The 27458-nt window shown below is 41.1% G+C and overlaps 1 long non-coding RNA gene across 1 annotated transcript in view; it reads left to right on the top strand.

Annotated features, from left to right (window-relative positions):
• The window catches only part of LOC135577151 (uncharacterized), a 77504-nt gene that overhangs the window by 16908 nt on the left and 33138 nt on the right, over window positions 1-27458 (top strand). Inside the window, exon 2 of the long non-coding RNA XR_010468735.1 lies at window positions 24243-24343. This is a non-coding gene — a long non-coding RNA (uncharacterized LOC135577151). The remainder of the gene's footprint in view (window positions 1-24242; window positions 24344-27458) is intronic.

Below are 27458 nucleotides of genomic sequence, written 5' to 3' on the forward strand. Positions count from 1 at the left end.
CGATTTTTTCTAGCGCACTTATAGATTGCTCTATCCTTAACAGGTCTTCATCAACGGCCACCCTTAGTGCTGCAAATTGGTGGTTCTGACTTACTATTGAGGCGATGCCGGTTCCTGCACCCACCGCACTAAGGGCTAGTAGGGCGCCTACAGTTATGGCAGTAACTGGTTCTCTTTTTACTGACTGGTGAGTTACCACGATTTCTTCATATCCCTTTGGGTGATAGGTAATTTTAGGAATAACTACCACTTGTATGCAAAACTCTTCTAATAGTTTTATATATTTCATGGAAACACAGGGTGAGCCCGCTTTTTGAACATATCCACTTAGAGTTATTAACTGGTATTATCCAATTGCTGGGCCTCCTAATTCTTGTTATCCGTTGACCGGTGCGTGTTCTGTTCATGCATAGGTGTTGTTTTTCAGGGGGTACCTTACCAATGCATATCCCCTTACCCCGCACTTGCTGCAATGAGATTCCCTGGGTCTCATTACTCCATTTACAAGAGTCAGGATTTGTTCCATTGGCAAGTTTAGGTGTTGCTCCGAGCCCAATGGCCTCAAAGTATGGCGGTTTTGGATCAAAACACAACCAACATTCTAGCGTTAAATTTGGATAGGTCCTGTTGATAACCTGATAACTTGCATTCATTAGGGTCCAAAGTGAATTTTCGTTAGTATTAGAGTCTTGTGTGTTTTCAAGACCATCTGTTATTGTCTTGTTAATTTCTAATTCTTCGGTTATTACTACATTGGGACCTATTGGTTGGGCTCTTTCTTCAGGCGCAGGTTCTTTCTGGATTTTTATGAGCCCTCCTCGATCCTTTCCTGGTTCCCAATATCTGACTCCCCAAATTTTTCCTAGTGTCCATCCTTGGTGCTCTGGTTGCAGGGCTGTGAGTGTCAAATGTGTACAACTACCTGGGTTTATTGTACCTCCGGTTGAGTCTCACTTAGGAGGTTGGCAACCGCTGGGCCCCCAGGTTATATTCAAAAACTTATCTCGCACAACCGGTTTCCAGTCTGAAGCAATTGTCTCACAACCCCAATATGCACAATAATACTCATTAGGATAGTTGCAGTAACTCTTCCCTGGATTGGAAGAGGGACAAACATAATAACCTTTTTGATCTAAGCATGGTTGTATAGGTGCTAACTGACAAAGGGTTACAGAAAAACTATGGGATCCTACTGTAATATTCTCTTTAATCACTCGGCTTTCTTCTATCTGAATTAGGGTCCATTTGTATGGTCTATGTGCTGACTCCCTATTACTGGCCATTAGTAATAATATTAATACAGCATACCAGGTGGCGTTGCATTTGCCTAGGTTCAGCTTGCTTTGATTTTGCAATTTGTTGTGCTGCCTAGCACTGGGGTAGTTCTCCCAACATTGCTGCACAATTCGATTCGGGTTTTTGCCCCCACTTTGTGTTATTCCTCTGCCTCGCCCGTCGACTCGGTTGCTTCGAGCCACGGGGTAAACCATCTTCTCGGCAGCAAGAATATTCTTCAGGAGGCCCCGAATGTTTCCGGCAACTGCACCGTCGCTTGTAAGCTTCCCAGTTGCAGCTTTTTACCAAGGGGGAATGGCACGTTATTTCTTTTACAGTGGTTCGACAGCACACTTTTACTATCTGTAATTTCAGAGGAGTTGGCTCATTATGGTGGAAACAAAACCGTTCAGGTCGTACTCCATAGACATATATGTTCCACCAACTAGGATCTTTGGTCTCGATTTCTTCTCGTAAGACTTTAAGTTTTAATGCTAATTCAGTAATTTCTTGTTCAATTGAATAACACTGATTACAAGTTCCTCGAGGGGGAATACCGTCTAGGCAATGCAACCACCAGTTTTTCCTGACACACTGTGCATTTAAAGCATACAAACGGATAACAGTTGCAACCTATGTTATCACATTTAACGTTATAATCCTTACAAATAGGGTATTTATAATCAGCTTTATCGTTTTTCTGTACTTGCACGATACAGGTTGGTAAGTCCAAGTCCATTTATTGCTTCCTCAGTTTAATCCTTAAAGGGTCCTCTGTGGATTCTGCAGTCCACGTGTTGGTCTTGATCGGGCCTTTCACTCGACTGGCGTGTGTCCACCCCTTCTCAGCGGTCCGAATAGCTGTTTCTGTAGTGAGTAAAACAACATAAGGTCCCTCCTATCGAGGGGTTAGTGATGCCTCCTTCCAGGTCTTTATAAGCACTTTATCTCCAGGTTCTAGAGTATGTATTTTTATGTCTAAGGGCGGTCGTTGTACCACTAATCCTTTTTCCCAAAGGTATTTTCTTCGCTTTAATAACTGTATTAGATAATTCTTTATTTGGAAATCCTTTATTTCTGGGTGGTCCTGTGGTATTTCTAAATCATAGGGCATACCATATAACATCTCGAAAGGTGAGATCCCGAGGTCTGTTCTCGGCTGCGTTCTTATATTTAATAGTGCTAAGGGCAAACACTTTACCCATGACATTTTGGTTTCTATCATCAGTTTTGTTAGTTGTTTCTTTATCTCTCCATTCATTCGTTCTACTCTTCCTGAACTTTGTGGATGCCATGGAGTATGATATTGCCAATTGGTACCTAGTGCCTGGAAGGTCTCTGTAATAATCTTTGATGCAAAGTGTGGGCCCCGGTCGGAATCAATGGCTTCAATTATTCCACATCGGGGAATTATTTCTTCTAACAGTATTTTTGCTACTGTACGTGCAGTAGCTCTAGCTGTTGGGAATGCCTCCACAAAGTGTGTAAGGTGGTCTACTAGCACCAACAAATAACGGTAACGTCCGCCCTTGGGTAGTTCTGTAAAATCAATTTGTACTTTTGAGAACGGTCGAAATGTGAGTTCCCTCCCACCGGGAACTCGTTTCTTTATTTGCTGTTTATTCACTTGCTGACAGGTGAGGCACTTTTCAACAATTCGTTTTGCTATATTGTATGCTCCTATACAAGCATACTTTGTAGCAAATTGATCTACTAATGCCTGCGTTCCCCAATGTGTGATATCATGTAATCTGTTCATTATACTAATTGCAGTTACTTTTGGAACTACTTCCCTCCCATCTTTTAGCTTCCACTGTTTGCCTTGCTGCTTTGCTCCTAATTTAGCAAGCTTCTCTTGTTCTACAGTGCTAAAAACGTATATGCCCAGATGACTGGGACACCATTTATCTCTTAGGCCTAGGCAGGTGCATGGAATGGCGTCTACATTAAATTCTTTCCAACATTCATAGCAAGGGTAATAATTTTCCCACATTGTCCCTTGCCCACAGTTTGGGCAGTCTTTTCTTAGTTCCTCTGGGTCTGGAATCTCACAAGTCAATCTCTTAAGATTTAATAAGGCCGCCTTTCTTGCTTCTTCGTCTGCAAGGTTATTTCCCCTAATAATGGGATTCAGACCTTTCTGGTGCCCCTTTACATGAACCACTGCTATTGCTCTAGGTTTTCTTATTTCTTGCAAGATTTGTATAATCAGTCCTTGATGTATTAGATTTTTCCCTTGTGAATTTATCAGTCCTCGTTCTTCCCATATTTTGCCAAATGTATGTACTACTCCAAATGCATACTTTGAGTCTGTGTATATAGTCCCGCTACCCGTGCCAATTAATTGCAAGGCTCTTAGAACAGCATATAATTCACAAGCTTGTGCAGACCATTCAGGGTTTAGTGGTCCTGATTCTAGGACTTCATTACTTTTCCCATTTATTATTGCATATCCTGACTTTCGCTTTCCTTCCACCACCCGGGAGGAGCCATCTACAAATAATTTTTCTCCTTCTGATAATTCTTCCTCTTCTAGATCAGGTCTTATTTTGGTTTGTTCTTCAATTACTTGCAAACAATTATGTGTCAATTCTACACTAGGTTCTCCGTATAGGAATTGTGCGGGGTTCTGTAAAGAGGTGCTTTCCAGAGTCAATTTTAGGGATTCAATTAGAATACTTTCATATTTTAATAACCTAGAATCCGTTATCCATTTTTCGGATTTTTGTTGCAGCACCCCTCGTATATTGTGCGGTGTTAATACATGCAGATCCCTCCAAATGTTATTTTCTGCATTTCTTCCACTAATAGTGCAGCTGATACTATTGCCTGTAAACATGTAGGCCAACCCCTACTAACGGGGTCCAACAATTTGGATAGGTAGGCTACTGGTTTTTTATGTCCAGCCCACTCCTGCGCTAATACTCCATATGCAGTTCCTGAGTCCACATTAGTAAATAAATAAAATGGCTTTTGTGTGTCTGGTAGACTTAACACAGGGGCACTCACCAGTTCTTTCTTAATATCGTTCAGTTGTTCCTCATCTTGTTCTGTCCATTGTACTAATTTTTCCTGTGTTAGTTTTTTGTACAAAAATTTCACTTTCTTTGTATAGTTTTCGATCCAATGTCTGCAGTATCCAGTCAGTCCTAATATTTGTCTTATCTGCCTCTTAGACTTTGGGGCTGGTAATGACAGGATCCCTTTTATTCTTTCCGGGTCTAAGTGTTTGGTCCCCCTGCTTAAATAGTGCCCCAGATATTTTACTTCTTGTTCGACAAACTGAAGTTTACTTTTTGATACCTTGAGTCCCTGTAAACTAAGGAAATTTAATAACCTTATACTCTCTTGTCTAACCCCCTCCTCATCCTGCCCTGCCAACAATAGATCGTCCACATACTGTATTAGCACCACTTCAGGGCTACGTTCGTATTCCTGTAAAATTTGTTCTAAAGCTTGCCCAAATAAGTTGGGCGACTCCGTAAACCCCTGGGGAAGTACAGTCCAGCGTAACTGTTGTTTTCTATGAGTATCTGGGTCCTCCCACTCAAAGGCAAAATATTTTCTACTTTCCTCATCCAATGGGCAAGCCCAGAAGGCATCCTTTAAGTCTATTACACTATACCACTTATCATCCGGGCTTAGATGACTCAGGAGGGTATGCGGGTTAGCTACTGCAGGAAATCGGCTCACAGTCCTTTTGTTTATCTCCCTCAGGTCATGTACCAGCCTCCATTTCCCATCTTTTTTTCTTACAGGTAAAATGGGGGTGTTAAAAGGAGACATACAAGGTTCAAGCAAGCCTTTTTCTAACAATCTCTCTATTTCTGGCTTCAACCCCCTTCGACCTTCTTCAGATATTGGATATTGTCTTACCCGAATGGGTATTTCTGGGTTAGAGATTTTAACTTTAAAGGGCGTTATGTTCAGTTTCCCTACTGAATCCTCTGTATACCACACTTCAGGATTAATTTTATTCTCGTCTTCCACTTTGAGGGGACATAATCTTATCCGAATTTCTTTCCCTATTACTTCTAAATTGATACCCAATTTGATTATTAAATCCCGCCCCAAGAGATTATATTCAGCTTCTGGAACTAAAAGCAGATTTCCCACTCCTATTTTGGAGTCGGTTTTGATAATTACCCCCTTTATAACGGGAACACGAAATGGCTCCCCTTTTGCCCCAATTACTTGCATGGTGTCGGAGGATATTTTGCATCCCCTGGGCAAGGCTTGTATGGTAGATCGCTCTGCCCCGGAATCGACAAGAAATTCAATTTCTTGCTGCTGGGGGCCCACTTTCAATTTTATCAAGGGCTCTGTTCCTTTTTGGGTCCCCAGCAAAAAGAGCCCCTGACACCCCTATTCCGCTTTAAACATTTTCTCAGCCGCCATTTTCTTCCTACAGTTCCGCTTAATATGCCCTTTCTTTCCACAGTAAAAACATTCTATCAGCTCACCCCGTTCCATTGTAGTCTCGTTATTAAGGGGTCTTATCTTAGGACTAGGCCCCTTATACTCTGCCCTTCGATCTTTGGATTTCTGAGCTGTACCTTCTCTGACTGCTGCAACCATCATTCGTACAGTCCTCCGCTCTTTTTCATCCTCTCTCCTGACATACACTTTCTGAGCTTCCCTTAGTAGTTCATCTAATCCACGATTTTGCCAATCCTCAAGTTTTTCCAGTTTCTTCCGAATATCCGTCCAGGATTTTGCTACAAATTGCGTTTTTAACAACGCTTCCCCTACCGGGGTACTGGGATCTAATCCCGAGTATAACTGTAAATTCTTTCTAAGCCGTTCTAGCCATTCTGTGGGCGTTTCATCTTTTTTCTGGTGTTCACTAAACACCTTTCCAATGTTCTGCCCCCTTGGTACAGATTCTCTAATACCCTGGACTAATATCGTCCACAGATCTTGCATGTGACCCCTGTGTAATGGGTCCTGGTTATTCCAGTCGGGCCTTTGCAGCGGCCATTTAGTGTCGGCTGCAGGACCCTGTTGATGCTGTTCATCCCAGATTCGCATACCGGCTCTACGGATCATTCCCCTCTCTTCGGCAGTAAATAATATTCCTATGATTGCTTGCAGTTCATCCCACGTATATGTATTAGGTCCTAAGAATTGATCAACTCGCTCCGCTACTCCTAGCGGGTCCTCTAATAGACTCCCCATTTCCTTTTTAAAATCTCTAACGTCTCCAGAATTGAGGGGCACCACCACATACCCCATTCCCGCCTGTGGACCTCCCATCGCAATTTCTCGCAACGGATATAATTGTCCCGTCATCTGGTACTGCTGCTGTCTAGTCTTACTACGGGTGACGGGTCCTGTGGGTTGACTAAGGTCCGTTTCCTCCAGGTTCGGTGCCAGCGGTGGAGCACTTGGACTAGGGGCCGGCACCGGGGGTGGTGGCGGCGGCACATAAGGTGGGGGTGCTACGGAAATTTCTTCCTCATGCCGCTTGTTTCTTTGTTTATTGTGCCTCTTATCCCCCTTTTCTTTTAACGGATACAGATTGATCCTAGTCTCTGACCCTATCCATAAGCGTGCATAATTGCTCTCCTCTTGACTAAATGGTTCCTTTGAGTTAACATAAAGGTTCAAGGCTTGGCAAATCCAATCCTCAAAGGATCCGAACACTGGCCAAAACAGGTGGTCCTTACGAATTTCCTTACCACCCCAAACTACCATACAATAGTGTATCATTTTTGTTTTACTCTTACCCCGTCTAGAGGGGTAATCATTCCAATATTTAATCATCAATCCTAGTGGACTATCCTGGGAGATTGATGGAAGTTTCGCTTGCGAATCCCCACCCATGGGACCAGAAGGTCTACTTTTCTTCTGTCCCATCTTCCAGGGTACACTCACGCACACTCACACACGCTCCCCTCGTTCGTGACTCGCTCCCTCACGGGCTACGAGAACTGCACTACTGGAGGGTCCGCACTCGCTTCGCCCGCAATTGGACGTCTCAGTCGTCGTACCCCAGGAATCCCAGCCCCAACCCGAGTGGAAATCCGGCCTATACTCACGCGTCCTGCGTCTTCACTCGGGTCTTCGTGCACAAAGTTTAAGGGGCTGCCGGCGTTTACTTTGCTTATTGCAATTTAGAAGGTTCGTCGGTGAAGGGTGGCGACAAAATCCTCCAAGGGCCACTAGAAAAAGAAGCAGGGCGCCTCCCTCAAAAAGGATCGCCGCCGAATATCCTTCATCCGAGTCACAGCACCAAATTGTAATAAATTTTGACTTAGTCTTGTAAGTAACAAAAGTTTTATTTCTAATCAAGCAATAAGCAAAGACAGCGCTGGGTGCGGCCTAGAGACCTCAGTCTCCCTTGCGGCACACGCACACAGCTGATTCAGTTCTCTGGTTCTTATAGTCCATCTCTGGTCCACAGCTTCCGGGTGTAACTTTTCACTCATGTTGAAGGCTCGTATCATGTGAGCGTTGACTGCTGTGTAGCCAGTTTCGATCGCCTTACTTTGGTTACTTATGAGGTAAATACATCAAGCAGGACAAAGCAAGTAAGAACTCAAACAAACATCTCCTTGTAAGGTAAATACATCAAGCAGGACAAAGCAAGTAAGCATACAAACACTTCTCAGACCTCAAACAAACATCTCCAGGAGCTTTAATGAACAAACATTTCTCGGAACTGCTTGTTACAAGGATAAGGCTGTGGATGTTGTGTACTTAGAATTCAGTAAACCTTTGACACCATATCCCACAGCATTCTCCTGGAGAAGCTGGCAGCTCATGGCCTGGATGGGTGTACTCTTCAATGGATAAAGAACTGGCTGGATGGCCGGGCCCAAAGAGTTGTGGTGAACGGACCCAAATCCAGTTGGCGGCCGGTCACGAGTGGTGTTTCCCAGGACTCAGTATTGCGGCCAGTTCTGTTTAATCTCTTTATCAATGATATGGACGAGGGGATCGAGTGCACCATTAGTAAGTTTGCAGATGACACCAAATTGGGTGGGAGTGGTGATCCGCAGGAGGGTAAGAAGGCTATACAGAGGGATCTGGGTGGGCTGGATCGTTGGGCTAAGGCCAATTGTATGAGGTTTAACAAGGCCAAGTGCCAGGTCCTGCACTTGGGTCATAACAACCCCAGGCAATGCTATAGGCTCAGGGAAGAATGGCTGGAAGGATGCCTGGCAGAAAGGGATCTTGGGGTGTTGATCGACAGCTGGCTGAATATGAGTTAGCAGTGTGCCCAGGTGGCCAAAAAGGCCAACAGCATCCTGGCTTGTATCAGGAATAGTGTGGCTAGCAGGACTAGAGAAGTGATTGTGCCACTGTACTTGGCACTGCTGAGGCCCCACCTTGAACACTGTATTCAGTTTTGGGCCCCTCATCATAAGAAGGACATTGAGGTACTAGAGAGAGTACAGAGGAGGGCGACGAATCTGGTGAGGGGCCTGAAGCACAAGTGTTATGAGGAGAGGCTGAGGGAGCTGGGGCTGTTTAGCCTTGAGAAAAGGAGGCTGAGGGGAGACCTTATTGCTGTCTACAACTACCTGAAAGGAGGTTGTAGTATGGAGGGTGTTGGTCTCTTTTCCCAAGTAGCATGTGATAGGAGAAGAGGAAATGGTCTCAAGTTGTGCCAGGGGAGGTTTAGATTGGATATTAGGAAAAAATTCTTCACGGAAAGGGTTTTTGGGCATTGTAACTGGTTGCCCAGGGAAGTGGTGGAGTCACCATCCCTGGAGGTGTTTAAAATGCATTTAGACGAGGTTCTTAGGGACATGGTTTAGTGCTAGAGTTAGGTTAGGTTATGGTTTGACTCGATGATCTTGAGGGTCTTTTCCAACTGAAATGATTCTATGATTCTAAATTAAGGATTATTATTTTTTTATTCTGTTTTTTATGGAACGATAGAATGGCAAACCTAGATTGACTTCATTTTCCCCTTAGAATACAGTGTAGCATTTTAAAGTGGACACTGTAGGTGCTATAGCTTTCTGGCATGGAGAAACAAATATTAGGTTTTTCTGAAATTCCAAATTATATTACATTTATTGTAATTTCTTAAGATATCAAGATCTCCCCGTGGAAGCACTGAGGAGCAGGGACTCTCAGTGGTGATCCAAGAGCATTTATTTTCATTTTCCAGCTGTTTATATACCATATTTGGAACCCCATTCCACACCCCATTCACGAGCTGTCCATGCGCTGCCCGTGCAGTGCCTCAGCCAATGCCTGGGTTGTGGTGTGTTACTTGGACCTATCCTGATCAAGGATTTGTTTCTCATTCTTCAGATTTCTCACTGAAATCTCAGCATAAAGTTATCCTGTAGTAACCCATGTCCTCTGTCCTACTTCTAAAGTACTCCACATCTCCCCCTTGGAGTTCACAAGCAATGCTTGCATGAATTTCAGGATCCTTCATTTTCACTTGGACCATCCTGAAGATGGTCAGTTTTCTCGTCTCAGAATGGAATTTGACTTCCAACAGAAGTTTGCCAGTGAGCGTATTGCACACCACAGTGAGCCAAGTTGGAGTTTGCTGCCTTGCACAGTCAGTCCTGTCCTGTCCCAACAGATGGGATGAGGGATGAGTTAACTCTGAACGCGACACACGCCCTGACTCAACAGATGAGACCAGGTGTGAGTTAACTCTGGGTTAATTCTGCGCGGTTATGTGAAGTGAATGACAGACAATCACTCCCGGGGTCCAATTCAATTATGAGTTTTACTAAAAGTACATGTTGGAATACCAGTTACAGCGAATAGTGACTTGGAAAAAGTATAACAGAACTTATCAACACATTAACAGCAAAAGTCCTACTACGAGTGATGTATTGGCAACCATTAGTAGCTATAATATGAAATTTAACCAGAATCCAACAGCAGAGCTTAAAGTTGATGTTACCCTTATCAAAAGGGAAAGAGAGAAAGAGAGTGGTTAGAGAGGGAAGGAAAACTAAGGTATAAGAGAGAGAGGAAGAGAGTAATATATCACAGAAGAAGAGACAAAGAAATAGGGATATAGAAAAAAGGAGAGAGGGAAAGAGCAGAGAGAAATGAAGAAAGAAAACAGTGAGGGATCCAGTCTTTCTTACGGCCCCACAGTGTGGATGACAGGACTTGTATGATGATGTGTGGCCTCGGTGTTCCACGGCGAGGATGCTGGGGTTTGCAGTTCAGGAGTGCAGCGTCCTCCAGTGTCTGGTTCAGTTCCCGAGGTGAGGCTAGTGGGCTGAAGGTCCCCAGGGTGGTGGATTCTCTTTGGCGAAGCTGGTCTAGTGAGGGTCCTCAGGGTGCTGGATTCCCTCCGTGAAGCTGGACTGGTGGGCGAAGAGTCCTGAGCGTGCTGGATTCGCTAGCAGTGCTGTTTTAGGTGAGCTTTTTTATAGCTCTCCGAGTAGAGAAAAGTCTGGGGGGGGAAAGCGGTGACTGTGAAAGAGCAACAAGTCTGGACAAGTCCTGGGCCGTGTTGAAGGGTCTCAGCTTTTCTCCTTTGTGTCATTCAGAAATCCAGGGGGAAGAGGTTGCGGCGATTAGGAATGACGCATACCAGGACGCAGACAGAAATTCACGCAGAGGCAAAGATCTTGTTCAGGAAGGAGTGCAGAGCCTGGCCAAGCAGAGAGCTGACCCAGGCCTAGGCTGCTTTCTTTATTCACCATTGACAATTTATAGGATTTACAGTACAGGCCTGGACTAAGATGTTTACAAAAAGGTGCTTTTCCACTAATTGTTATTTAGAACACACTAAACTCATGTGATATTTGTCTCACTTGTTTTTCCACTCATTCACAGACCAGGCCCAAGGACATTCACACATCCCATGCACTTGGGGGCGGTTATCCGGCCCGAGATACCGTTCTCACGAGTCTGGGCTATAACTTTTTACAATTACGAGAAACGTACTTCAAAGTAATCTGTCCAAGGCCCTTTATATGTTATTATGTTAGTATTATGTCTTTGACTGTCCAGATGGTCATGTTAGTATTGATCTTCCTTTGTCATCCAGGTGGCTGGAACCACACATCTTGCTTTCCCACATTTTACTTTCCAACAGGGGTGATTGCGAAAGATCGACAAGTCTCGACAAGTCCTGGGCCACGTTGAAGGGTCTCAGCTTTTCCCCTTTGTTTGCCAAGCTGGGCATATCAGAAGATGGGGCTATGTGCCCTCCAGCACATCCTCCACCTCCGGTATCAGTCAGCCGGCCTGGTCTGTGGCTCTTAGCTTGCCATTGATATGTAAATTGCAGTTCCCCCTACACTGAATGTGTCACCTCCTGTGGCTGGCTGAACTAGTTTTGCCACAATGTTTTCAGCCATGACCCTTATCAATACACAACAAGTCCTTGTCTATGTAAACCCACCCAAAGCTAACTTTTTCCACGTGTCACACATCAATAGTAACCATATAGACAAAGTTCACTGTCATAGTCACAAAAGCAAATGTCTCACATTCTTCATGCTTGGCTATGCAGAATTATCAGTCTTTCTTTCAGATGCTTGTGGTCTTGCAGTTTGTGTAAATAGCTAAATGTCATAAGAATATTGCATCCCTTTCCACAATCATCTCCTTTAAGAAGCTTATAGCAAGGATAACAGACCAACTCCTCATGCTTTCCCAAGAGGCAAGTTTTATTAGGTAATTGTACAGGATTTCTTGCTGTTCTCAGTCCATGTTGTCTTACTCAAGGGAAAGAGTAGGAATAAAACAAAAAGAGGATGAAAGCTTCCTGTAGGAAAGAACTCTTATGGTAACCAATATCTTTTGGGAACATTTAAGGCCAGAGATTGTTATAAATAAGAGCCAATAAATCGATTCTGAGTCAATCAATCGATTTTATTTAGCAAGCGGTAATTAGGCAAAACAGCGCTGGGTGACCGGGGGAAGCTCAGTTCCGCCAACAGGCACACCCAATCAACTTTTCGTATGTGCTTATATATGTTATACGCTCGTTCACGTGCTGGGAATTTCCGTCTCTGGAACTTTTGTTATCAGTTGCAACATCCGGGCGCTCTGTTATCTGTAGCACCATCCGGGAGTCCTGTTATCTGTGGCACCATCCAGGCAATCCAGGCATTGGCTTAACTACTACTACAAGGTTCTACAAAACATAATCAAACTTGCACAAGCGCAGTTATTGCTTACAACAATATGCATAATACAATTGAATCCTACTCGATTTGTTCAACATTAACAATTTTGACCATCACTTATTACAGAGATGATATCTGCTCCCATCCTCTGCCCAGTATTAGTCCACTCAGAATTTCTCCTTAAACAATGTTTGCAAAGACTGAATGGGGGAAAAATACTGAAATTTCTTTTCATGCAGGAATATGCCAACTCTCACCTTCATTCACAGACTTGAAAAGATAATTGGATCCAAAATTAATTTCATTTGAACTAGCTAGAAGTGAACATAGAATCTTTTGCCTAAGGCAGTAACTTGTTCCTCAAAAGCCCTCTAAAACAACCAACTAAAATAAATCTTTGATTCTTCAAGTAGTTTTTTTCCTAAATTCAGTCTGTCTTCACTATAATGACTATTTTCCAACTGGGATCACATTGGTTCTGTCTACCCAGTCTTTCCACATTAATGAGAAGCCTGATTTCCATAAAACTAGCTCTCCATATAATAACAGTGCTTATAACTAATCAGGAATTCAGTATTCTCAAGTGATTCTGAATGAGCAAACTTGATCCAAATTAAGCCAACTGCTACCAGGAGTGTCTTAGAGGAAAGAAGAAATAGGGGAGGAAGGAGACATCCACATCACCACGCACAAAATAAATGGGTTCTCTTGAGTGAGAGACAAAAGCCTCATGTTCCAATACCCCTATAAGCTGATCTGATGAATTGCACAGTGCTTGGTAGAAGTGAAAAGGTGAAAGCTGTCAGAACAGCAAAACCCAACTATATTCAGTTTATCTCAATCCTTATAAGTATGATTACCACATATCTATACCATATATAGATATACTTTTTATATATATTTATATATGGTGAATGACACCATCAGAAACAGTGGCCTCTGTGTATGTATTGAGTGGGAGCTTCCTTTGCTGACATACTGGAAAGTGGAGGCTGGTCCTGGTAGCCAGTCACAGGGATATCAGTGATATTAGGTTGGTGCAAAAGTAATTGCAGTTTTGGACCATGAATTTTAAATCATTATAACTAGGCTCAAACACATCTATATTAATCAAAATAGGAACCATTACAATCAACACATTTTTGACAACAAGAAATAAGTTTGTTTATTCCAGTAGCATAAAAATCTGTGCTTTGGGATTTGACAAACTCTTGGAAAGCATTTTCTGCATCCTGCTGGTTGTGGAAGCATTTTCCCTGCAAAAAGTTGTCAAGATGCTTGAAGAAGTGGTCGTTGGTTGGCGAGAGGCCAGGTCAACATGGCAGATGAGGCAAAACTTCGTAGCCCAATTTGTTCAACTTTTGAAGTGCTGGTTGTGCAGTGTGCGGTCAGGCATTGTTGTGGAGAAGAATCAGGCCCTTTCTGTTGACCAATGCCAGATACAGGCATTGCAGTTTTCAGTGCATCTCATTGATTTGCTGAGCATACTTCTCAGATGTAATGATTTTGCCAGGATTCAGAAAGCTGCAGTGGATCAGACCAGCAGCAGACCACCAAATAGTGACCATGACCTTTTTTTGGTGCAAGTCTGGCTTTGGGAAGTGCTTTGTGTGTTTTTCTTGGTCCAACTACTGAGCTGGTTGTCGCTGGTTGTCATATAAAATCCACTTTTCATCGCATGTCACTATCCGATTGAGAAATGGTTTTTCGTTGCGTAGAATAAGAGAAGCTGACACTTCAAAATGATGATTGTTTTGATTTTCAGTCAGCTCATGAGGCACCCACTTCTCGAGCTTTTTCACCTTTCCAATTTGCTTCAAATGCTGAACAACTGTAGAATGGTTGACGTTGAGTTCTTTGACAACTTCTCGTGTAGTTGTAAGAGGATCAGCATTGATGATTGCTCTCAATTGGTCATTGTCAACTTCCAATGGCTGGCCACTACACTCCTCATCTTCAAGGCTCTCGTCTCCTTTGCGAAACTTCTTGAACCACCACTGCACTATACGTTCGTTAGCAGTTCCTGGGCCAAATGCGTTGATGTTGCGAGTTGTCTCCGCTGCTTTATGATGCATTTTGAACTCAAATAAGAAAATTGCTCGAATTTGCTTTTTGTCTAACATCATTTCCATAGTCTAAAATAAATATAAAATAAACAGCAAGTAATAAGTCAGTAGCAAAAAAAAAAAAAAACATAAAGTGAGAAAAGCGCATTAAAATGATATATAACATAACCACATATATTTAAGAATGTATTCCAGTATCAAACAGCAAATTTCAACAATGTGCTGGAGAGGCAGGGAGATGCTCTGCATTTTTTTCCATATTTTTTAAATAGACAGTTCTGAAAGTTATTGGTGTAGGAAACGATCATCTTGCCAATATAACAGGCTCAGGCAGGATCTCTCAGCAAAGTGTATTTACAAACAATTTTGCAAAACCAGGTGTCCTACCTAATGGTAAGCACATGGAATAGGGCAAAAAGCCCCTGCTTATATCACTTTAATCCCAGCCACAAATTCCATCCCCTGTTTCCCACTGGTTGGGTACTGCAGGGTTTACAGACTACCTGATGCCTGCCTCAGTTTGCCTATCTCATTAATCTAATTCTAACAACCCCCTCCCCTTATTGATTTCTTTCCATTTAAAGTACGGATTCCTGGCTCTCTGTCTACCCTTCCCCCTAGCTTAATTTTTAAACACAGGAATCATTTTGCATTCCGAGATTAGCTCAAAGAGATTTTGTTTTACATTCAAGACTGATAGATGTCTCTCAGTCTTTATCATGTTTCAGATTTACAGTTGTGAAAACAACATTCCTCCTTCAATGGCTCCTTATGTTGGCTCACCATTAATCTTCAGTGATGTACAGGCCTGTGATTTTTAAGCAAGTGATGAAACCTTGAAAAGGAGGAATGGGACCTACTTTTAGTGAAGTCCACATGCATTTCATTTTATATTTTTTCAGTACCTCAATGACAACTGACCTCATACAAATGCAAAAAAGGAAGTATCAAAGTACCTTTGTAGTGAAATATTTGTTTTAGCTATGTTGAAGGAGAAGGATCAGAGATCACTCAGATCTGATCTAGTAGTTAGTTTATTGAGTTCTAATCAGTAAATTTAGGTATCCAAAATATTTAATAAGTACGGATGGATTAGTGGTCAATACTATTTACTACACTTAATACGGGATTCAAAGATTATCGCGTAAGCTTACTATAGGTATCTTAAATATCACATGCATGCAAAAAATGTCACTTACCAACCCATTGATGCCTGGTGTCAGGTAAGGGATCTCTCAGCCTCGAGGAGTAACCTTGAGAGGCGTCCCTACTCAAAGGGAAATCACCACCACATAGCCAGCTGCTATGGAGGGATAGCTCAACAGACCCTGATAGCTACAAATATTTATAGCGTAAAATGGTTGATTTGCAGTCAGATTTTCTGCTGTGTTTATGCAGTTTTGGCTGCTTCTCAGCCCAGTCTCCACCCAAACCAGGGGTTTTTTTGTTTGTTTTGGTGCTGTATTCTCACTGGTAGCCCCACACAATAGGATTAACTTCGGTTAGGCCTACTTGCTGAGCATCTGCCTGGACCAAAGTTCAGTTAGTTCAAACAGAAGTGCGTCCATCACAGTTAAGTAGCCTAATATTTCACTGTGGTTTCTTGGTTGAATAAGTTGAATTGCCTATCCATTTAATTAATAATAATGTCAGTTTTTCTACTTGAAATGACTAATGGAAATTTGAACACCACACATCTTTATTTGCCTGAAATTTGCTTAATGTTGCATGACTGCAAAATATTTGTAGATTTAGTCTTTAATGTACTGATTTTTCTCGTTAAGCTTTGCTATTCAAAGTCACCAAAATCTAGTTACAAAACAGAAGTGGTCTGATTGTCTCCAAGGCGCAGAGATCTCACAACCTTTATTAGCTTCATAGAGAGCTAAAAGTGTTTTGATAATCCAAGGGAAAGAAAATGAGGACACAGATCATTTTCAGAGTTCCAGCTACCAACTTAACCATTGAATGGATTTCTATAGAGTACTCATTATTGAAGTGCAAGTCAGCTATGCTGATCCACTCATGAGAGTGATATTTTTTCCAGGTTCTGACAACAAAATGTTGGAAGAGTTAAAGTGAAAGTCATCTTTGTAGCTGCAAATAATCTGTTATTTACTAGAAAAAAGGAAGTAAGAGCCTGTCTCTGACCATCAAAACGAGGTACTTCTATGCAAAGGTTGGCTTTTTGTTGAGATAAAGGTTCCAGGAATTTGGTTGCATGTTGAAAACTTCCTGAAAATATCTGAGGAGTTTTATATCCTGAAAATAGAAATAGGACACTTAGACTTGTTTGAAACATTCAGGAAAAGGATAAAATACTTTCTTGCATCTTATGTGAGGACTATAGGGAGAGATAATCTATTATTTGGAAAAAGAACCAGACCTTTCAAATGTACCACCTACTACTGCAAACACTGTAGTGCAGCAGTTCTGAGTTCAAACATGAATACACAAAACATGAGAAATATTTTATACTCTAAAGTTTTGTCTTAAATTATAATATACAGTTTAGGCCCCAAATAACTGGCTAGTGACAGCATCTAGGATAGCTATAGCAAAACCTGTATTTCATCCAAAAGCTGACTGACATGACTAGGAATTTTCTCAACTTAAAAAAAAAGTGTCAATCACAAAAAAAAATGTTTCCTCTCTATCATATCTGAAATCTGACAGACATTTTAAAACAACTATGGCAGGGGAGGTGTGGAAAGAGTGCTTCTCTCTCATTTAATTATGTCTAGAAAACAAAAAGGTAGGTACAGTACCTTGTCACTATAGATACAGCAGTTCCAGTGTCTCCATTTTGAGTAGTCTTTCTCTTTGTGTGAGATATGACAAATATAGTGAATCTTTTTTTGCTCTTCTGTCCAGTGAGTGTCAGCACCACATGATGTATCAAAAGCCTTCTTGTGATTTTGTCCAAGAATGATAAGCAAACAGCTACAGCCGATAAAGGACCATATGCTGGGCTAGCGGAATTTGAACCTTTTGTAGTTGTTTTGAAAGTTTTGAAAATGAGAGAGTGAAAATCTTGAAGCCTTTTGGGAACATAAGTAGTGACCAATGTTCTACTTGACTCTATCATATTTAAATCTGTCCTTGTCATGGAAGCATGATTTTCCTATGCAATATTACAGGCCATGCTGAAGATCCTAGCTTCTTTTCTGTGGTACATCAAAAACAAGACAGGAAAAAAGGGATTTTGTAACTGCTTATATTTAGCAGCACTGATCCAAGTTCAGTAATAGAACTTGTGTGAAAAAACTTTAAGGTATCAGAGCACATTGGTATGTCTTTGTATCCCACTGACTTGAGGCCTTTGTGAGTTTCCTCAAAGTTTGATGAAGGTGACAATTTTTGGGCAAGTTATTAAGTTGGTAGCAGAAGGAGGGTCAAATTTCAGAGTACCCACTCCTAATTATTTAAAAAAAAACCAAAACCAAACAACAAATTATCAAAACCAAGAGTTTTTAGAAGATACATGAATAAGCTTTGAATATATATACACCATATATTGGTCATGAACATACCATTCACCATGTGTTCAGACCTACCCTAAATGCTGCATAAAAATCCAAGATTGACATAGCATTCAAATTCAGATATCTGAGATTTGGGAAAGAAAAAAATTCCCTTTTTTTCTGGAATTTTCTAGTTCACCTTCAATATTTCTAAAATATTGAATATTTATTATATGGAGAACCAATCAAGGACAGAAAAGATTATGAGTCCCAGTACAAAATAGCAAAAGGTATTTAACATGGAGCAGAACCACATGGCTAGCTTGCTGTTTCATTTTCATCAAAATAATTTGGGCAGCCAAATTAAGAAAAGTGTTAGATTACTTTATATAACAACCACAAAACCATGGATGAAATGCAAAGAGTAAATTTATTGTCATTACCTCACCAACCAGGGGATTCCTGAAGCAGCACCCAGACAGAGACACACCAGTGGGGATGCAGGTGCTGTGGAGCTCAGTCTGTGCTAGAGGATCAACAAATCTGCTGTATTTGCCTGTTTATCAAGGATTCACACAGGCGTAGTTTACCACTGTGCTTTTATCTTTCCCACAGCAGGGCAGGAATCTCAAGCACGTTCGATAGGGTGCTTCTATCACAGCCTATATTATCTAAACACAGATGTTCTACTTGTCCAACACGCAAGACTAAATGACAATTAGTATGATATATGTGTTTTTTGACATCCCAGCTGCAAGTCACTTGAGCATGTTTACAATCCTCCTCACCAGTCTTCTGTTATTTTCCCACAGGCAGGAAGTTGTTCATTAACTGACCTTTCTATCTACATAACTGTGTGTTATTCATATGTATTCACCAAATAGCATATGCAAACACATTTTAATCTAAGGATTGTTCATGAACGCTTTGCCTTGCTACTTGTGGAAGTACAACAGTCACTTAAATTATAGTTTTAATTAATTTTAAATTTATAAACATGCTGATGATAGCACATCAGTTTTGCATGTAATAAGCTTTTCAGTTTCATAAAACAAGAATATTTAGCAGCCTGAATATAGATGAACAACAAATATGCTCCATGCATATAATAGCAAAATGAAGGTCCCTTGCAGTCATTTAAGACTAATGAATCAAATTTACTCTCATTTGGCCAGTTCTACTGTGAAATTTGTCTGTAATTCTAGAATAATCGCCTTCAGGTAAGACTTTGGTCCTAGTTAAGTCATTTGCAAAACTGTTGTGCTGCTTCGGATCAGGCCTTGAAGTCTTGCATGTTTCATTACTTAGTAGACTGTAAAGTCAATGTACTGCACTCCTACTATAATGAGCAGTGTCCTACTGCTTCAAAATTTCCTATTACATATTCACGTATCAAAGATGCATGTTTAGTTAACCTTGCAAATTAAGCTCTTCAATACAGCTAAGACTTGCACATCTCATGTGAAACAAACAAACAAACAAGATACTAAGTGACTCGTGACTCGTGGACAGCTTATTTAATTTGTTCATTAATGGTCCTATGCTTGACTGCATGATTGCTTCTTATTAGCCAGTGAACTAAATTCCTGTAATAATAAAAACAATGTCTTTAGGTGTAGGGAGATGTTCTTTCTCACCAAATTCTACAGATGAAGTTGCCAAAAGATATGAAGCAATCAATGCCTTTTTTTCTAAAGGAAAAGCAAGCAAGCACATACATGAAACAAACAAGGTCTTCAATGTAAATTATACTTGAACTCATTTTGATTATACAGACTCAATCTGTTCTACTGATTCTGTCCCAAAAGACCATCCTGTACCTCAAAGAGAAATTGGATCATACCTACCAAAGGTCTAGTGCATACATAAAGACAACTTTCTCAACCCTTTCATTAGAATGACTTCAGTTCATTGAAGGTAGGTCTAAACTAGAATAATTTGAACAGTTTGTTCACCTAAACCTGGGCTGGTTTTTTTTTAGCACTGAAATTTATCTTTTTTGGAAAAATGAGGAAAATATCTTCATTTAGCAGTTAAAATTTTTAAAAAAGGGTCTCCTGATTCACTGTGGAATCTGCCCAAAGAGGACAAAAGCTGGCTACATATGTTTTTTTAAGCTTTCATTTTTTCTTTGAATATTTTTCTTGACTCATATTTTATTGCTTTTCACCTTGCAAAAACACTTCTTCAGGCCATATGTCTCTGGCATGTCCTATTTAGTGTAAATTCTAAAAGTAGAATGCAGCTAAATTCTAAATAAAGCCAAATAAATGCATTGGAATGAAACCATGCGTTATATCTTCAGCCCCCTCCTTAGAGTCTTCTTTCTTTCTCCAGAGGCAGGAAGACTCTGGAACTTGAATTTTTAATGAAAACAGTTTTAATAATCTAGTAACGTTAATAAGAATGGGTTTTCACACTCAGCCTCAATTTTTTTTTCTATATAAACACACAGATGCACATTTTGATTTTCACTAAGTTGCCTTAACATCTGTCATGGAGGCACCGCAAAAGTCAGTTTAGGCGGATGTATGGGAATATAGTGGAAGAATGGCGATGAGGTTGGTCAAACGTAAATATGCTCAAGTGACTTGCAGCTGTCTGTAGAAAAAGCACATACATCACACTAATTGTTTCACTGACCCTGTATGCTTGATGAGTAGAACCTCTCTGTTAGATAACATAGGCCTGTGAGAAACTCTAGGCACCTTATCGCTATGTCTGAGATTCCTGCTTTGTTGTGAGAAAGAGCAAGAGGCTATGCCTTCTTGAAGCCTTGAAATACAGGCGAGCTCAGCAGGCCCAGTGATCTTCTACCAGGGCTGAACTTACCAGCGCCTGCATCCCTGCTTGTGTTACCTCTGCATGGGAGCTTAGGTGTGGCTTCGGAGATCCCCCAGTAGAGAGGTAACTAAAATAAAACTTGCTTTTTGCAAATGCATTCGTGGCCTCTAGCTCTTCTTGTGACATGTCTGCGCTTGTGCACACAGTGGACAAGTTCCAAACCAGACCTTATTCTAGCTGGAAAAGTACAGCAAATAAAGCGACTAGAAACAGGGTTTATGCAAATTATTTAGCACTCTGACAACATAAAACACAGATTTGGATACCAATTGAGGAGATTATTGGGGTTTGACCACATAAAAATAATGAGGATCCACAATGTGCATGCATTCACTCACAAAAAAAAAAAAAAAACAAACAAAAAAAACAACCAGAAATAGTGGCCTCTTTCACACAAGGGTACACAGAAGAGAATAATCACTTGCCTGGGTTGGGCAAGGGCTCATTCAAGGATATATCCATAAGGGAAAAACACCAAAAGAGTAGGCGAGGTGTGCTCAGTCCTGGGAATTCTCCTTAGACAGCATCCCAATCTAAGGAGAAGGCTCCAGTTCACAGACCTGCTGTTCTGAGAAGGCCACTCAAAGGGGGTCTTCAGCAGGGACCCCATTTTATAGCCTGGTCAGATCTGGCTGTACTCATTATGACACAGTCCAGAAGCTTCTCAGCTATTCTGGACACTTCCTTTATTGAGGACCCTGTCAATTGACCGAGGGTCCTACTAATACCTGTATTTCTGAATATTAAGATATAGAGCACATATAGCTTAGAAAAATGTTGCTGATTGCTAGGGCCTTAGTGACCTTTAAAGACTAAACAAAAGTCTGTAACATAACTAGCCACACTGATACCTGTATTTCTGATTATTAAGACGTACTTCTGATCATTCATATAGCTTAGGAAAATATAGGAACGTAGCATTTTTTTTAAGACTAACCAACCATAATGTCCTTTGTATAAGCAGACCTTGTACCAGAGGTAACTTTGTGCTTAGTAATTATACCCTATTGTTAGGACTGTCATAGATTCACAGCATATTCTTCTAAAACAAGACCTGGTCTTTAGAAACAGAACTTGAAGCAGGATGCTGAAGTAATACTTAACCAAAGACTATACAAATGTTGCTTAGTGTTGCTTAATGGATAAGCTTGTGTGAACACATATTTACTGTGCTCACTCAAAGAGCTGCCAATGTGAAGAGTTCAGTTAGCGGGCATGTGATGAAGATGAGAAATTACCCCTGAAGAAGAAATGACTACCAAAAGGATGTAAGAGACTGTAATGCCCACAAAAGGACGTTAGATGGCTGCAGAGACCATAGAATAAGTAGCCTCATGTTTATGTAAATAATTCTTTAGATAGGCATGTGATATGTTAATGATTTCTAAGAATTGTAATCCATATGTAGTTTTTCTGCCAATATAAGTCAAGAATGATCAGTTGAGGACGTACTTATGGAGGAACATCCCCAGTGCTGTCCCAACACCGAATAAAAGGAATACTACTTTTAAAACAAAAAAAAAAGTGGTTTTAAGAGTTTATTAATTTACTGATTTTTACGGTATCAACACAATCATGAAGTTCCTTGTGTAAGCAGACCGTGTACTAGAGATTTATGACATATTCTTTAGGAACGGGATTTTAAAGTAATAACTAATTAGAGAAACCACAGGCATTGCTCGAAGAGTAGCTTATATAAGCAGGTATATATTGCGCTTGCTCGAGGAGTTGCCAATGAGGAGAGGACATGAGAGAAGACCCTTGAAGATGGAAGTCGCAACCACTGAACAGACTGTAAGAGGCTGAAATACCAGCTAGATGGCAGCAAAGATTGTGAAATAACTACACATTTACATAATAATTTCTTAGTATAGGTGCATTGTATTTTTAAAAATTCCAAGAATTGTAATGAATATGTAATTTTTCTGTCAATATAACCAAGTAAAAATGATCAATCTTTGGCACATTCATGGTGGAACATCCCCAGTGTGGCCCCAGCACTGATTAATAAAGGGAATGCTACTTTTAAAACCTTAAAAAGTGGTTTTAAGAGTTATTAATTTGCCAGTTTTATGGTATCACCACTCCTCCTGCCCCCTCCAGTTGGATGGAGGTGAAGTCACTCTGTCCCAGGGTGAGGGAGGATGTGACTGTCAGCACCTTCGTACCACCCTCGGTGTGTATGTGGGGGACAAACACAGTGAGACACAAAAGGTGCTGAAGAGCCATCAACTGCCCCATTGAAGGCTCCAGATCTCATCAGGGTATGTGCAACTGCCACAACATCCAAGACTCCCCAACCTCCCAAAACTTTACTCCCTTCTTTGAAGAGTCCAAATCAGAGCTAGCATAAAGTTACAAAGCATCCTGCACCCTGTGACCACTCTGACGGGTCATTTTTCCCTTTCATCTTTCAGAGAGATTTCCCTTTCAGCTGATCTCAGAGAGCTCATAAGGACACAACTAAAAGTTTTCAAAATGTAGACTAGCTCCTTTGTTCAGACAGTTACCTAGGGTGTGGATATAGGGAGACAGCTGGGTTTGTTCCAGTTAAAGATGAAGACATGCCTGTTTAGAATAGAATAGAATAGAATAGAATAGAATAGAATAGAATAGAATAGAATAGAATAGAATTATTCAGTTGGAAGGGACCTACAGCAATCATCTAGTTCAACTGCCTGATCACTTCAGGGTTGACCAAAAGCTAAAGCATGTTATTAAGGGCATTATCCAAATACCTCTTAAACACTGACAGACATGGGGCATTGATTGCCTCTCGAGGAAGCTTGTTCCAGCATTTGACTACCCTCTCGGTAAAGAAATTTTTCCTAATGTCAAGTCTGAACTTCCCCTGACACAACTTTGAAACATTCCCATGTGTCCTGTCACTGGATGCCTGGGAGAAGAGATCAACACCTCCCCCTCCACTTCCCCTCCTCAGGAAGCTATAGAGAGCAAAGAGGTCACCCCTCAGCCTCCTTTTCTCCAAACTAGACAAGCCCAAAGTCCTTAGCTGCTCCTCATAGGACATTCCTTCCAGCCTTTTCACCAGCTTTGTTGCCCTCCTCTGGATGCATTCTGATGATTACATTGCCTCTTAACTGACTAGAAAGGTCTCCCATTAAACAGTCACACTTTGGCATTTGTCTACTAGGTTTTTGCACAAGTCCCATCTTTGAAATTCCTTAGGTAAAGTGTACTTTTTTTCTCTCCTATGTTAGGGAATAGACTGCCTTAGCTTATTGAATTATTGAGTGTACTGCTTCTTATAAAACTTGTTTATAAACTGCTTATATAGAATTCGCTTAGCATAAGTAAGTTTGCTTAACATACCTTCTGCAATCTGTGAACCTTTGAACTTTCTGCTTGATTAAGCAAAAAAGACCTCAGAGTCTTCAAGCTAGAAGATGAGGGGAGCTGCATCCCTGGAGTTAAGTAAAGGAACGGAAATGGCGTCTAACAGAATATGAGAAACAGAAGAGTGTTTTGGCTTTTGCCAATATCTTATTTTTCTCCAGATGCAGGTGCAAAATAGCAACTGAAGGTCAGGACTTTCACTGATAGCCCACCTGATGAAACAGACCCAATGAAGCATGGGGAGATCCCAAACTTGAATTTTGTAAGTAGCCTGGAGTGACGCATGGGGGTTGGGGGCTTGGATTGTGGGGTTATAATTGTCCTCTTTAGGAAGCACTCAGCTCGAGCTGCTCTACGCTGTGCCTTGTGACTAAATTATTTATGGTTTAACCCAAGCTAGCAATACAACCATGATAGACGCTCACTCACCCCCTCCCCCCCCCCCACCCCCGCAGTAGGGGAGAGAATCAAAAGGGAAGGGAGAAACTTGGACTGAGATAAACACAGTTTAATAAAATAACAAAATACTAATACACTACTAGTAAATATATAGATAAAATAGAAATAAAAGATACTCATGAACACGCTGAGCAGCCAGTCCCAGAAAACGGCATCTGGTCCCCAACAGCGAAAAAAGAGGAAAAAGGCAGAAAAGCCCAGAGGCCTCTGCAAAATGGAAAAAGGCTGAACTAAACATCCCAACCAAAACTCCCCTGGCTCTGACAAAAAGAGCTAAGAAAGAAAAAAAAACACAAACGCCCAAGAATGAGCAAGAGCGAGAGCACCCCAGAGAGGGAGAGTGAGACACATGGAAGGTCCTGACTCTCCTTATATATGAAGCATGACACTAATGGGATGGAATACTCTTATCTTATCTGGATGTCTGTCAAGCTCTGCCCCATCCATGCCCCTCTTCCTCGATGCCTCACACCTGTGGGCAGAGCACTCAGAAAGTCCTTGGCTCTCAGACCAGAGCAATTAAAAACATTAACTCTGTGCTGGGGTGTTATCTCTTCTCAAACTAAGTCCAAATAATGACTGTGCTAGCTATGAAAAAGAAAGGTTTCTAACTGCATGAAGAAAATTAACCCATTTTCAGTCAAACCAGCGCATTATTTAAGAAGAATTTCTGGAATCCATGCCTGAGTGTCTGGTGTGGGAAACCTAGGGAAAAGAAACTTCCTTAACACGATTATCTCACAAACCAGGGGACAGAATCATAGAGTCATAGAATGTCCTGAGTTGGAAGGGACACACAAAGATCATCAAGTCCAACTCCTGTCCCTGCATATGACAACCCCACATTTCACACCATGTGTCTGAGGGCGTTGTCCAGTCTCTTCTTGAACACTGTCAGGCTTGGAGCCATGACTACCTCCCTGGAGAACCTGTTCCAGTGCTCCACCACCTTTTCCTAATGTCTAGCCTAAACCTCCCCTAAAACAGCACTTGGGTAGAGGCACAAAGGCAGGAATGCAGGTACCGTGGAGCTCAGTGCTTTGATATTCCTCACAGCAGAGCAGGAATCTCAAGCATGTTCCATAGGGTGTCTCTGAGTCTATCACAGGCCTATGTTATCTAAACACAGAGGTTCTACTTGTCAAGCACACAAGATGAAACAACAATTAGTATGATGTATGTGTTTTTCTACACCCCAGGTGCCAATCACTTGAGCATGTTTATGATCCTTCTCATAAGTCTTCTGTTATATTCCCACAATGATCAATGACTTAACAAACAATAATGTAATATATAAGCTTATCTTGACCTAGTGAAATGTCAGGAAAAGGAATATAAATATTCAATAAACTATTCTTAAAATCATTTAAGCATAACAATCCAACCAATCACTTTCCCTCAGACTGTTGGTTCCTGGAAGATTAGAATTTTCTTCCTTTTATATATAAAAAATAAAGATTAAATCCTCACTAAATATTGCACGTCATGTGAATAATTAGAACAGTAATGAAGCATTCAATAAACAATACTCTGAAATGTTTTTTTCCAGAAACATTATTATTATTTTTCCCTGTGGTTTGTGTTTGTTTTTTTGTATTTTTTGCTCGATTAAGATCCTCACAGGGGTCAGACACTCACACTAGGGGCACCATTTGCGGCGATGAGAATGACGCATACAGACACACACAGAAAAGCAGAGACGCAGACAGGGTTCTTGTTAGCAGCAAGAGCAGAGCCAGGCAGAGCCGAGCTGAGCTGAGCCTTCTTTAGTTAGCCTTTCTCAATGTATAGCTTTACAGACATGGGCCTGGACCAAGAGGTTAAACAGGATGTTTTTTTCAAAAAATGTTATTCCAAACACACACATCCAGGCCCAAACGTTCACACACCATACATCCTGGGGGTGGTGTTCTGGTCCGATATATCATTCTCACTGGCCTGGGCTATCACTCCTTCACAAACACACAATCCTGTGTAACCTGTCAAGACTTTGACTGATTGGTGTGATTTAATAATGTTAGTATTAGTCTACTTTGACTGTCCAGATGGTCATGTTAGTATTGATCTTCCTTTATCATCCAGGTGGCTGGAACCATACATCCTGCCATTCCCACACTTTTTTGTTGTTGTTTGTTTTTTCCTTGAAATGTCAAAACAATATTTACTTGCCTCCTCCTTTTAAGTGCTTCAACCTTGACTTCAAGTTTCTCCATGCTCCCATGTTATTCTTTGTGCAGCACAAGTCATACTGTTTATAACAAAAACAATCTAGTCGCATCACAGTCTCTATGTTAGGTTTTCTGCTACAGTTCTTAAATATTGCTGCTTGTTCACGTGGGCCCAAGGCTTACACTACCCAGTTCATTTCACCTATGGCATCGCTTAGTAATACTTTATTCCTTACAGATTAAGACTAAAGATAGACCACAAGTAGGAGACTCTGTATCTGATTGCTATTAGTGAATAATTTTATTTCTTACCATTCAAAGTTTAGCTGTTATGTTAAGTAATGTATTTAATATTTTTAGATTATTTGGAAGTCATGTTAGATGTCTCAGATACATATCCCCAGTATTAAATTAAATAAAGGTTAGGGGCATTAGAACTAGGAAGAACGGTTCTGGCAAAAACAAGAGAATTCTAAACCTGCTCCTCTGGAGACTTCTGAGCCAAATCCAAATTTTCACCATTCTGTTTCACACATAACAGACCCCTTCCTCTCCTCCCATTGAAAAGGGTTAAAAACATGCACGCCTTTGTAAAGGTATGTGGAAGGAAAGTGTGTGCTCCTTTAAGGGTATCTGGTCAAAAGAGCCATATACAAGAACATACAGAGATATTGTTTTTCTCAGATAACTGTTTGTTTGTTTTCCCTCAGAGGGCTGTTTTTCTCAGTTGGGAGGATAAGGAGAGAGTCA

Source organism: Columba livia, chromosome W (assembly GCF_036013475.1).
Source record: "Columba livia isolate bColLiv1 breed racing homer chromosome W, bColLiv1.pat.W.v2, whole genome shotgun sequence".
Taxonomy (NCBI): domain Eukaryota; kingdom Metazoa; phylum Chordata; class Aves; order Columbiformes; family Columbidae; genus Columba; species Columba livia.